The sequence below is a fragment of the Triticum urartu genome, chromosome 4A, assembly GCF_056163025.1.
Source record: "Triticum urartu cultivar PI428250 chromosome 4A, HENAU_Tu73, whole genome shotgun sequence".
NCBI classification, from domain to species: Eukaryota; Viridiplantae; Streptophyta; class Magnoliopsida; order Poales; family Poaceae; genus Triticum; species Triticum urartu.
Genome location: NC_141876.1, coordinates 16,514,146 through 16,527,199, shown reverse-complemented (window position 1 = coordinate 16,527,199; position 13,054 = coordinate 16,514,146).

The following is a 13,054-nucleotide window of genomic DNA, read 5'->3' as shown; positions in this document are numbered from 1 at the left end:
GACTTCTCCCATGTCCTCGGGAACAAACGTAACTACTCACAAATCATATTCATGTTCATAATCAGAGGGGTATTAATATGCATATATAATGGATATGAACATATGATCTTCCACCAAGTAAACCAACTAGCATCAACTACAAGGCGTAATCAACACTACTAGCAACCCACAAGTACCAATCTGAGGCTTTGGGACAAAGATTGGATACAAGAGATGAACTAGGGTTTGAGATGAGATGGTGATGGTGAATATGTTGATGGAGATTGACCCCCTCCCGATGAGAGGATCGCTGGTGATGACGATGGTGATGATTTCTCCCTCCCGGAGGGAGGTTTTCCCTGGCAGAACAGCTCCGCCGGAGCCCTAGATTGGTTCTGCCAAGGTTCCGCCTCATGGCAGCGGAGTTTCGTCCCATGAGCTAGCTTATGATTATTTTTTCCTCCATGAAAGACCTCATATAGCAGAAGATGGGCATCAGAGGGCTGCCAGGGGGCCCACGAGGCAGGGGGTGCGCCCAGGGGGGTAGGGCGCGCCCAGGGGGGTAGGGCGCGCCCAGGGGGGTAGGGCGCGCCCCCACCCTCGTGGATGGTGGGTGGCCCCCCTCTGGTACTTATTTTGCCTAATATTTTTTATATATTCTGAAACTTGCTCCCGTGAAGTTTCAGGACTTTTGGAGTTGTGCAGAATAGGTCTCTAATATTTGCTCCTTTTCCAGCCCAGAATTCCAGATGTCGGCATTCTCCCTCTTCACGTAAACCTTGTAAAATAAGAGAGAATAGGCATAAGTATTGTGACATAATGTGTAATAACAGCCCATAATGCAATAAATATCGATATAAAAGCATGATGCCAAATGGACGTATCAGTCCTCGGGCATCCGTCCTATGTGACATGGGCCGGACTGATGGGCTGTGAAGATACAAGATGGAAGGCCTTCCCCCGTGTCCGGATGGGACTCTCTTTTGCATGGATGGCAAGCTTGGCGTCCGGATGTGTAGTTTCCTTTCTCTGTAAACCGACTATGTATAACCCTAGGCCCCTCCGGTGTCTATATAAACCGGAGGGTTTAGTCCATAGAGGCTAAGTCAAATCATACGGGCTAGACATCTAGGGTTTAGCCATAACGATCTCGAGGTATATCAAATCTTGTAACCCCTATACTCATCAAAGTCAATCAAGCAGGAAGTAGGGTATTACCTCCATTAAGAGGGCCTGAACCTGGGTAAACATCGTGTCCCTTGTCTCCTATTACCTTCGATCCTCAGACGCATAGTTCGGGACCCCCTACCGGAGATTGTCCGGTTTTGACACCAACAGTGAGGACACCGTAAGATCAAACCCGTCACAAAGTACATCTTCCAATGGCAAGAAAAATCGATCTAGCTAGTTGGCCTAACTAAACCAAAGATTCAAAGAATAAATACGAGGCTATAAGTAATCATGCATATATATATAAGAGATCAAAAGAAGACTCAAATAATATTCATGGATAGAAACTGATCATAAACTCGATCTTCATCGGATCCCAACAAACACACCGCAAAAAGTCATTACATCAAATAGATCTCCAAGAGACCATTGCATTGAGAATCAAAAAGAGAGAGAAAGCCATCTAGCTACTGCCTACGGACCCGTAGGTCTATGGTAGACTACTCACGCATCATCGAGAGGCACCAATGAGGATGACAAACCCCTCCACGATGGTGTAGATTAGATCTCATGGTTCTGGAACTTGTAGCGGCTGGAATTGTGTTTTATCTCCTCCTCTAGGGTTTCTGGAATTTCTGAGGATTTATAGAGCTGAGAGGCGGTGGAGGAGACCCCTGTGGGCCCCACAACCCGTCAGGGCGCACTTGGGCCTCCTGGCATGCCCTGGTGTCTTGTGGGACCCACAGCCTCCCCCAGGTGCTTCCTTGGCTCCCAAGTTGTCTTCTGGTCCAAAGAAAATCTCCAAAAAAATCGTGGCATTTGGACTTTGTTTGGTATTGATATTCTGCGAAGTAAAAAACAACCAAAAAACAACAACTGGCACCAAGCACTATGTTAATTGGTTAGTCCCAAAAAATGATATAAAGTTATTATAAAATGATTGTAAAACATCCAAGAATGATAATATAACAACATGGAACAATAAAAATTATAGATATGTTGGAGACGTATCACCGTGCTCTCCCTGGCGGCACCGGCCACCACCGGTGATGCCCGGCATGCCGGTATGCTCAAGGGAGGACGTTGCATCTGCCGAGATACGCAATGGACGCCAGGGATGGCGGACATGAGTTGTGCATCGCCTACGGCGGACTGTGGCAATGGAGAGGATGGGGCACGACACTGCAGCCATGGAGAGGAAGCAATGGGGCGCATGAGAGATCTGCAGTGGTGTTGGAGATGCTCTGGTGTGGTTTCAGGGAGAGGAGGGGGTCTCGATGGCGCGAATTTAGCCCGAGGTCGCCGTCGGCAGTGGTGGTCATGGGGGAGAGGAGTGCATGGGAGAGAGAGGATCGATACAGGGGGTCTCCGGGAGGTGGATGGAGTGAAGGGCATTGTGAGGGAGGCTCGGGGTGGCCATGTATGGCTAGGCGGAGGTGCACCACGGACTGAGCCCACAACCATGGTCTAGGGTGTCGCCATAGGCCAAATCGGCGCTCTGGGGCGTGCCTGGGGCGCTCGTGGACACGGTCCAGGCCGAGGGAAAAGAGAAGGGGAGCAGGGCGAGCTCCTGGCGGGCCCCGAGCTCACGCGCCCACTGGCCGAGCCAGGCGGCATCGAGCACGTGCAGCAGGGAGTGAGAGAGAGGGAGGGAGAAGGGGCCCAACATGGCATCGTGTTGCGGATGCCGAGGCACCTCGAATGGCGTGCGGGGGAGGCCTGAGGTGGTCGAGGGACGCTGCGTCAACGGTCGGGAGCACGGCGGCGTGCTCTAGAGCGCGTCTTTGGCTGGCATGAGCGTGTTTCGTGCACCCCAGTTTTACCACTAGTGTCTGGAGGGTTCAGGGGGGTGTGCTAAAGCAAGGGGTGAGCCTTGGATGCTCTGCAAAGCCGAGGGAGGAGAGAGGGGCTAAGAGAGAGGGAGAATCTCACTATCCAGGGGAGAAAAATGGGGCTCTACCCCCCCCCCCCCTCATCATTGCCCCTCGGGCAGAAAAGCATACAAGGGGTAGAGGGGGACTAGGAGGGGTTGTGACAAGAATTTTGGCTCAAGGAGATTAGTGGAAAGGGCTGAAACATGGAATTTTAAATCCTGTCAGAAGGTGTTTGATGATGGTTTGAGCTAGCTAGGTTACTCAACTTGATTTGATACTTAACAAGAGTGAGTGCCATCACAAATTATTAATGCCCACAAATTTTGAGATCAAATGAAGAAAGTGGCCAATGCAACTTTTGTAAACCCTAGAAATGGACAGAAACTGATTTCCTTAGATCCAACTAGTCTACCCTATTCTCCTTGATGCACCACTTGGCCTAGGTGGATGATTAGGCCATTTGAGCATGTGTATCAAGTTTGAACTCAGTTGGACATGTTTGGTAATGTAAAGTTGCTCAAACCAGAAAATGACAAAAAATGGTTTTGAGGGAATTTGGTGATGTTATCTTGTTCTCCAAGACACGAGACTTGGTAAGATCATCCAATATGGCATCTGAGACATGGTAGAATTTTCTTTGATTTAATGGAGAATATTTCCTTTGTAAATATTTCAAAGGCTTGAAATATCCAGAAAGGGTTTTTGAGGGATTTGACCAATATTTTGAACATGACCATGTGTTGAAAATCTTATATATGTACAATATATGTCCACTAAGTCTCCCTAAATTTTCTCAAATATTTTTTAAACTTTAAAATAATTTTAACCTATTAAAGATCATTTCTAGCCTTAAGAAAAAGACTTTAAATAAAATACAAAAAATAACTTTTAAAAAATATTTTTGTGGTTTATGGGAGTCCTATATATAATACTCCCTCCGTCCAGAAATACTTGTCGTCAAAATGGACACAAAAGGATGTATCTAGAACTAAAATACATCTAGATACATCCCCTTTTATTCATTTTGATGACAAGTATTTTCGGACGGGGGGAGTAGGAGTCAAAATATTCCTTTTGAAAGATTTTTCATACCTAAATTAAGTACTTGTAATTCAAGTCTCAATCAATGGGTTTTAGGAAAACCTAATTTAGAAAATACTTTTTGGCCAAATTATTTTAGTAAGAAAATACTATTTTGTCATATACACATGCATGATCATTGGGCAAAAATGGATCAAGGAAATGAAGTATAGGAATTAGAGCTATTATATGATTTTCATGAGCACCTGAAACCACAGACAAAAATCCAAATCAAATCAAAACCAAATAATGCAAAAGTTTTTGATGGACCAACTTTTTATGCTTTATTAATTCAATTGACATGGTACAAAACACAGAGTGTGACAATGGCATAATCTCACCTAAGCATTACGTCTGTGATAAGTAGAACGTTAAACTTACTGGTGTCTACAACTATTACTCCGCCCCAAGACCGCTATCAAGGATGCATCTCAAATATTAAGTTTACAAGAAACAAAACAACGCAATAAGCAAGATGACATAATGTAGGCAGAAGATAACCTAGCAATAAGATTAAACCCATCATCTTATCCGTAGTGGCAACAACACAATACGTTCCTTCGTTCCTCCTATCACATGACAAGATCACCGCAATTTTATTGGATAGAGAAGACTCATAGACCGAAAAGCATAGAAAGCTATAAAATTACACAGCAAAAAAACTTCAAGAGATTCGAATAAATTCAATGAAAAATCTGATCATAAATCTACAATTCATCAGATACCAACAAACACATGATTGCTTGTATCTGCGTTCGTATTTCCCCGAAGAGGAGAGGATGATGCAGCACAACAACGGTAAGTATTTCCCTTAGTTATGAAACCAAGGTATCAATCCAGTAGGAGGATCCACCAAAACTATGTAAGCAGTACCTTCACACAAATAAAAAAAACTTGCAACCGAATGCATAAGAGCGATTGTCAATCCCACCTCGGTATTGAGATAGATTAAATTATACGAGATTGGATAAATAGATCTTGCAAAAACACAAAATAAAATAAAGAAAGAAAAAGTGAAGCAAGGTATTTTTGGATTTTTGGTTTAATAGAGCTGAAAATAATACGACAGGAAATAGACCTGGGGGTCGTAGATTTCACTAGTGGCTTCTCTCGAGAAAATAGCATACGGTGGGTATGTTGGAAATATGCCCTAGAGGCAATAATAAAATGGTTATTATTATATTTCCTTGTTCATGATAATTGTCTATTGTTCATGCTATAATTGTATTAACCGGAAACCATAATACATGTGTCAATACATAGACCACAACATGTCCCTAGTGAGCCTCTAGTTGACTAGCTCATTGATCAATAGATGGTTGTGGTTTCCTCACCATGGACATTGGATGTCGTTGATAACAGGGTCACATCACTAGGAGAATGATGTGATGGACAAGATCCAATCCTAAGCATAGCACAAGATCGTGTAGTTCATTCGCTAGAGCTTTTCTAATGTCAAGTATCATTTCCTTAGACCATGAGATTGTGCAACTCCCGGATACCGTAGGAGTGGTTTGGGTGTATCAAACGTCACAACGTAACTGGGTGACTATAAAGGTGCACTACAAGTATCTCCGAAAGTATCTGTTGGGTTGGCACGAATCGAGACTGGGATTTGTCACTCCGTGTGACGGAGAGATATCTCTGGGCCCACTCGGTAACGCATCATCATAATGAGCTCAATGTGAATAAGGAGTTAGTCATAGGAGGAGTTAGTCACAGGATCATGTGTTACGAAACGAGTAAATAGACTTACCGGTAACGAGATTGAACAAGGTATAGGGATACCGACGATCGAATCTCGGACAAGTAACATACCAATGGACAAAGGGAATTGTATACGGGATTGATTGAATCCCCGACATCGTGGTTCGTCCGATGAGATCATCGTGGAACATGTGGGAGCCAATATGGGTATCCAGATCCCGCTATTGGTTATTGGCCGGAGAGGTGTCTCGGTCATGTCTGCATGGTTCCCGAACCCGTAGGGTCTACACACTTAAGGTTCGGTGATGCTAGAGTTGCAACGGGAATAGTATGTGGTTACCGAAGGTTGTTCAGAGTCCCGAATGAGATCCCAAACATGACGAGGAACTCTGGAACGATCCGGAGGTGAAGATCGATATATTGGACAAAGGGTATTGGAGTCCGGATTTGTTCTGGCAGTACCGGGTGACGACCAGCGTGACCGAAAGGAGTTTCGGAGGCCCCGGCAAGCGTTGGGGGGGCTTATGGGCCAAGGGGAGGGGGCACACCAGCCCACTAAGGGGCTGTGCGCCCCTCCCATCCCATATCACGTAACCTGGAGAGGTGGGGCGCCTCCTCTAGGGCAGCCGCCCTCCCGGCTTCGGGGGCAAGTTTCCTAGGGGTGGGGGTGCCCAAACCCATCTAGGGTTTCCCCTGTCGCCGCCGCCCCTCCCCTATGGAAATCCTAGGGTGCCTCCTCCTCCCTCTTCCCGCTATATATAGTGAGGGAGAGAGAGGGCAGCCGCTCCCCTTCCCCTGGCGCAGCCCCTCCCTCCTCCAACACCTCCTCCTCCGTAGTGCTAGGCGAAGCCCTGCCGGAGAACCGCAAGCTCCACCACCACGCCGTCGTGCTGCCAAAGCTCTCCCTCAACTTCTCCTCTCTCCTTGCTGGATCAAGAAGGAGGAGACGTCCCCGGATTGTACGTGTGTTGAATGCGGAGGTGCCGTCCGTTTGGCGCTTGGATCGGATCTTTTGCGATTTGAATCGCCGCGGGTACGACTCCATCAACCGCGTTCTTGTAACGCTTCCTCTTAGCGATCTTCAAGGGTATGAAGATGCACTCCCTCTCTCTCGTTGCTAGCATCTCCTAGATTGATCTTGGTGACACATAGGATTTTTTTTAATTATTACTACGTTTCCCAACAGTGGTATCAGAGCTAGGTCTATGCATAGATTATATGCACGAGTAGAACACAAAGTAGTTGTGGGTGATGATTTCGCCAATTTGCTTACCGTTACTAGTCTTATCTTGATTCAGTGGCATTGTGGGATGAAGCGGGCCGGACCGACCTTACACGTACGCTTACGTGAGACAGGTTCCACTGACTGACATGCACTTGATGCATAAGGTGGCTAGCGGGTGTCTGTATCTCCCACTTTAATCGGATCGGATTCGATGAAGAGGGTCCTTATGAAGGGTAAATAGCAATTGGCATATCACCATTGTGGATTTTGCGTAGGTAAGAAACGTGTTGGGGATCGTAGCAGAAATTTAAAATTTTCTACGCATCACCAAGATCAATCTATGGAGTAATCTAGCAACAAGGGGAAGGAGAGTGCATCTACATACCCTTGTAGATCGCTAAGCGGAAGCGTTCAAGTGAACGGGGTTGATGGAGTCGTACTCGTCGTGATTCAAATCACGGATGATCCTAGTGCCGAACGGACGGCACCTCCGTGTTCAACACACGTACAGCCCGGTGACGTCTCCTACGCCTTGATCCAGCAAGGGGAGAAGGAGAGGTTGGGGAAGACTCCATCCAGCAGCAGCACGACGGCGTGGTGGTGGTGGAGGAGCGCGGGACTCTAGCAGGGCTTCGCCAAGCACTACGAGAGACGAGGAGGAAGAGGGGTAGGGCAGCGCCAACAGGGAGATTCAATCGTGTGTTGGGCAGCCCCAAACCTCAAGTATATATAGGGGGAGGGGAGGGGCTGCGCCCCCACCTAGGGTTCCCTCCCTAGGGGTGGCGGCAGCCCCCAGATCCCATCTGGGTGGCGGCCACAAGGGGGAGAGGGGGGAGGCGCACCTGGGGTGGGCCTTAGGGCCCATCTGCCCTGGGTTTGCCCCCCTCCCCTCTTGGAGGCGCCTTGGGCCTTGGTGGGAGGCGCCCCAGCCCACCTAGGGGCTGGTCCCTTCCCACTATTGGCCCATGTAGGCCTCCGGGGCTGGTGGCCCCACCTGGTGGACCCCCGGACCCCTCCGGTGGTCCCGGTACACTACCGGTGATGCCCGGAACACTTCCGGTGGCCAAAACCATACTTCCTATATATCAATCTTTACCTCCGGACCATTTCGGAACTCCTCATGACGTCTGGGATCTCATCCGGGACTCCGAACAACATTCGGTAACCGCGTACATACTTTCCCTATAACCCTAGCGTCATCGAACCTTAAGTGTGTAGACCCTACGGGTTCGGGAACCATGCAGACATGACCGACACACCTCTCCGGCCAATAACCAACAGCAGGATCTGGATACCCATGTTGGCTCCCACATGTTCCACGATGATCTCATCGGATGAACCACGATGTCAAGGACTTAATCAATCTCGTATACAATTCCCTTTGTCTAGCGGTACGATACTTGCCCGAGATTCGATCGTCGGTATCCCGATACCTTGTTCAATCTCGTTACCGGCAAGTCTCTTTACTCGTTCCGTAACACATCATCCCGTGATCAACTCCTTGATCACATTGTGCACATTATGATGATGTCCTACCGAGTGGGCCCAAAGATACCTCTCCGTTTACACGGAGTGACAAATCCCAGTCTCGATTCGTGCCAACCCAACAGACACTTTCGGAGATACCTGTAGTGAACCTTTATAGCCACCCAGTTACGTTGTGACGTTTGGTACACCCAAAGCACTCCTACGGTATCCGGGAGTTGCACAATCTCATGGTCTAAGGAAATGATACTTGACATTAGAAAAGCTTTAGCATACGAACTACATGATCTTTGTGCTAGGCTTAGGATTGGGTCTCGTCCATCACATCATTCTCCTAATGATGTGATCCCATTATCAATGACATCCAATGCCCATGGTCAGGAAACTGTAACCATCTATTGATCAACGAGCTAGTCAACTAGAGGCTTACTAGGGACATGGTGTTGTGTATGTATCCACACATGTATCTGAGTTTCCTATCAATACAATTCTAGCATGGATAATAAACGATTATCATGAACAAGGAAATATAATAATAACCAATTTATTATTGCCTCTAGGGCATATTTCCAACAGTCTCCCACTTGCACTAGAGTCAATAATCTAGTTCACATCGCCATGTGATTAACACTCACAGGTCACATCGTCATGTGACCAACATCCAAGAGTCTACTAGACTCAATGATCTAGTTCACATCACTATGTGATAAGCACTCAAAGAGTTCTGGGTTTGATCATGTTATGCTTGTGAGAGAGGTTGTAGTCAACGGGTCTTGCCATATTCAGATCCCTATGTATTTCGCAAAACTTTATATCGTAGATGCTGCTACCACGTTCCACTTGGAGCTATTCCAAATTGTTGCTCCATTATACGTATCCGGTATCTCTACTCAGAGCTATCCGGATAGGTGTTAAGCTTGCATCGACGTAACTCTTTATGTCGAATTCTTTATCACCTCCATAACCGAGAAACATTTCCTTATTCCTCTAAGGACAATTTTGACCGCTATCTAGTGATCCAGTCCTAGATCACCTTTGTACCCTCTTGCCAGACATGTGGCAAGGCACACATCAGGTGCGGTACTCAGCATGGCATACCGTATAGAGCCTATGACAAGAGCATAGGGGACGACCTTCGTCCTTCCTCTTTCTTCTGCCGTGGTCAAGATTTGAGTCTTACTCAACTTCACACCTTACAACTCAGGTAAGAACCCCTTCTTTGACTGATCTATTTTGAACTCCTTCAAAAACATGTCAAGGTGTGCGTTCTTTGAAAGTATCATCAGGCGTTTTGATCTATCTCTATAGATCTTGATGCCCAATATGTAAGCAACTTTATCCAGGTCTTCCTTTGAAAAACACTCTTCAAACAACCGTTTATGCTTTCCAGAAATTCTACATCATTTCGAATCAACAATATGTCATCCACATATACTTATCAGAAATGTTGTAGTGCTCCCACTCAATTTCTTGTAAATACAAGTTTCTAGCAAACATTGTATAAACCTAAAAGCTTTGATCACTCCATCAAAGCATATATTCCGATTCCGAGATGCTTGCTCTAGTCCATAGAAGGATCGCTGGAGCCAGCATACCTTTTAGCATCCTTAGGATCGACAAAACCCTTTATTGTATCACATACAACTTTTCTTACGAAAAACTAGTAAGAAAACTTGTTTTGACATCCATCTGTAAGATTTCATAATCAAAAAATACAGCTAATGCTATCATAATTCCGACGGACTCAAGCATCGCTACGGGTGAGAAATTCTCATCGTAGTCAACTCCTTGAACTTGTGAAAAGACTCTTTCCCACAAGTCGAGCTTCATAGATGGTAACATTACCGCCCACATCCGTCTTCTTCCTAAAGATCCATTTATCTCAATGGCTTGCCGATCATCGGGCAAGTCCACCAAAGTCCATACTTTGTTCTGATATATGAATCCTATCTCGGATTTCATGGCTTCTAACCATTTGTCGGAATACGAGCCCACCATCGCTTCTCCATAGATCGTAGATTCATTGTTGTCTAACAACATGATGTCTAAGACAGGATTACCGTACCACTTAGGAGTAGTACATATCCTTGTCGACCTACGAGGTTCGATAGCAACTTGATCCGAAGCTTCATGATCACTATCATTAACTTCCTATTCAACAGACGTAGGTGCCACAGAAAACATCTTTCTGTGTTGCATCATTCTCTGGTTGAAGTAAAGGTTCGACAACCTCATCAAGTTCTATCTTCCTCCCACTCAATTCTTTCGAGAGAAACTCCTTCTCGAGAAAGGACCCGTTCTTAGCGACAAACAATTTGCCCTCAGGTCTGAGATAGAAGGTATACCCAACTATCACCTTTGGGTATCCTATGAAGATGTGTTTGTCCGCTTTGGGTTCGAGCTTCTCCGGCTGAAGCCTTAAGCATCGCAGCCCCAAACATTAAGAAACGACAACTTTGGTTTCTTGCCAAACCAATGTTCATACAACATCGTCTCAACGGACTTATATGGTGTCCTATAAAGTGAATGCAGTTGTCTCTAACGCATAACCTCAAAATGAAAACGGTAGATTGATAAGAGACATCGTTGATCGCACCATATCTCATAAGGTTCGATTACGACGTCCGGACGCACCATAACCCAGTGGTGTTCCAGGTGACTTCAACTGTGAAACAATTCCATAATGTCTTAAGTGTTTGCCAAACTCATAACTCAGATATTCTCATTGATCAGATCGTAGGAATTTGATCTTCTTGTTATGATGATTCTTAACTTCACTCTGAAATCGCTTGAACTTTTCAAACGTTTCAGACTTGTGCTTCATTAAGTAAATATACCTATATCTACTCAAATCGTCAGTGAAGATGAGAAAATAGCGATATCCACCGCACGCTTCAATTCTCATTGGATCACACGCATCAGCATGCATGATTTCCAACAAGTCACTTGCCCGTTTCATTGTACCTGAGAACGGGGTCTTAGTCATCCTGATATGACCTAAGCGGCAGTGCCACGAGAAAGTGGTACTATCATTATTAACTCTACATCTTTTGGCGTGAACATGTGTATTACCACGACCGAGATTCAATGAACCATTCACATAGGGTGCATGACCATGAAAGGTATCATTCATGTAAACATAATAACCATTATTCTCTAACTTAAATGAATGACCGTATTGCAATGAACATGATCTAATCATATTCATGCTCAACGTAGACACCTGATAACATTTATCTAGGTTCAATACTAATCCCGAAGGCAGATGGAGCGTGCGATGGTGATCTCATCAACTTTGGAAACACTTCCAACACACATCGTCACCTCGCCCTTAGCCAGTCTCCGTTTAGTCCGTTGCTTTTGCTTCAAGTCACCAGTAATAGCAACTGAACCAGTATCCAATACCCAGGTGCTACCAGGAGTACTAGCGAGGTACACATTAATAACACGTATATACTTTCTTGAAGTTTCCAGCCTTCTTATCTACCATGCATTTGGGGTAATTCCGCTACCAATGACTGTTCCCCTTACAATAGAAGCACTTAGTCTCGGGTTTGGGTTCAACCTTGGGTTCCTTCACTGGAGCGGCAACTGATTTGCCATCCATGAAGTTTCCCTTCTAGCCCTTGCCCTTCTTGAAACCAGTGGTCTTGTTAAACCATCAACACTTGATGCTCCTTCTTGATTTCTACCTATTGCGGTCTTAAGCACCGTGAACAGCTCCGGGATCAACTCCATCCCTTGCATGTCATAGTTCATCACGAAGATCTAGTAGCTTAGTGATAGTGGCTAGAGAACTCTATCAATCACTATCTTATCTGGAAGTTTAACTCCCACTTGATTTAAGTGATTGTAGCACCCAGACATTCTGAGCACATGCTCACTAGCTGAGCTATTCTCCTCCATCTTGTTGGCAAAAGAACTTGTCAGAGGTCTCACACCTCTCAACACGGGCATGAGCCTGAAATCCCAATTTCAGCTCTTGGAACATCTCATATGTTCTGTGGCGTTCAAAACGTCATTGGAATCCCGATTCTAAGCCGTAAAGTATGGTGCACTAAACTATCAAGTAGTCATCAGGATGTGTCTGTCAGGTGTTCACACCATCCACAGACGACGTTGTAGGGGTTTGCACATCGAGCAGTGCATCAAAGACGTAAGCCTTCTGTGTAGCAGTGAGGACACTCCTCGGACTATGGACCTAGTCCGCATCAGTGCTTAATATCTTTCAACTTGGTCTTTCTCTAGGAACGTATTAAAACAGGGAGCTACAACGTGAGCTATTTATCTACAACATATTTGCAAAGACAATTTAGACTATGTTCATGATAATTGAGTTCATCTAATGAACTCCCACTCAGATAGACATCCCTCTAGTCATCTAAGTGATTACATGATCCGAGTCAACTAGGCCGTGTCCGATCATCACGTGAGATGGACTAGTCATCATCGGTGAACATCTTCATGTTGATCGTATCTACCATGCGACTCATGCTCGACCTTTCGGTCTCTTGTGTTCCGAGGCCATGTCTGT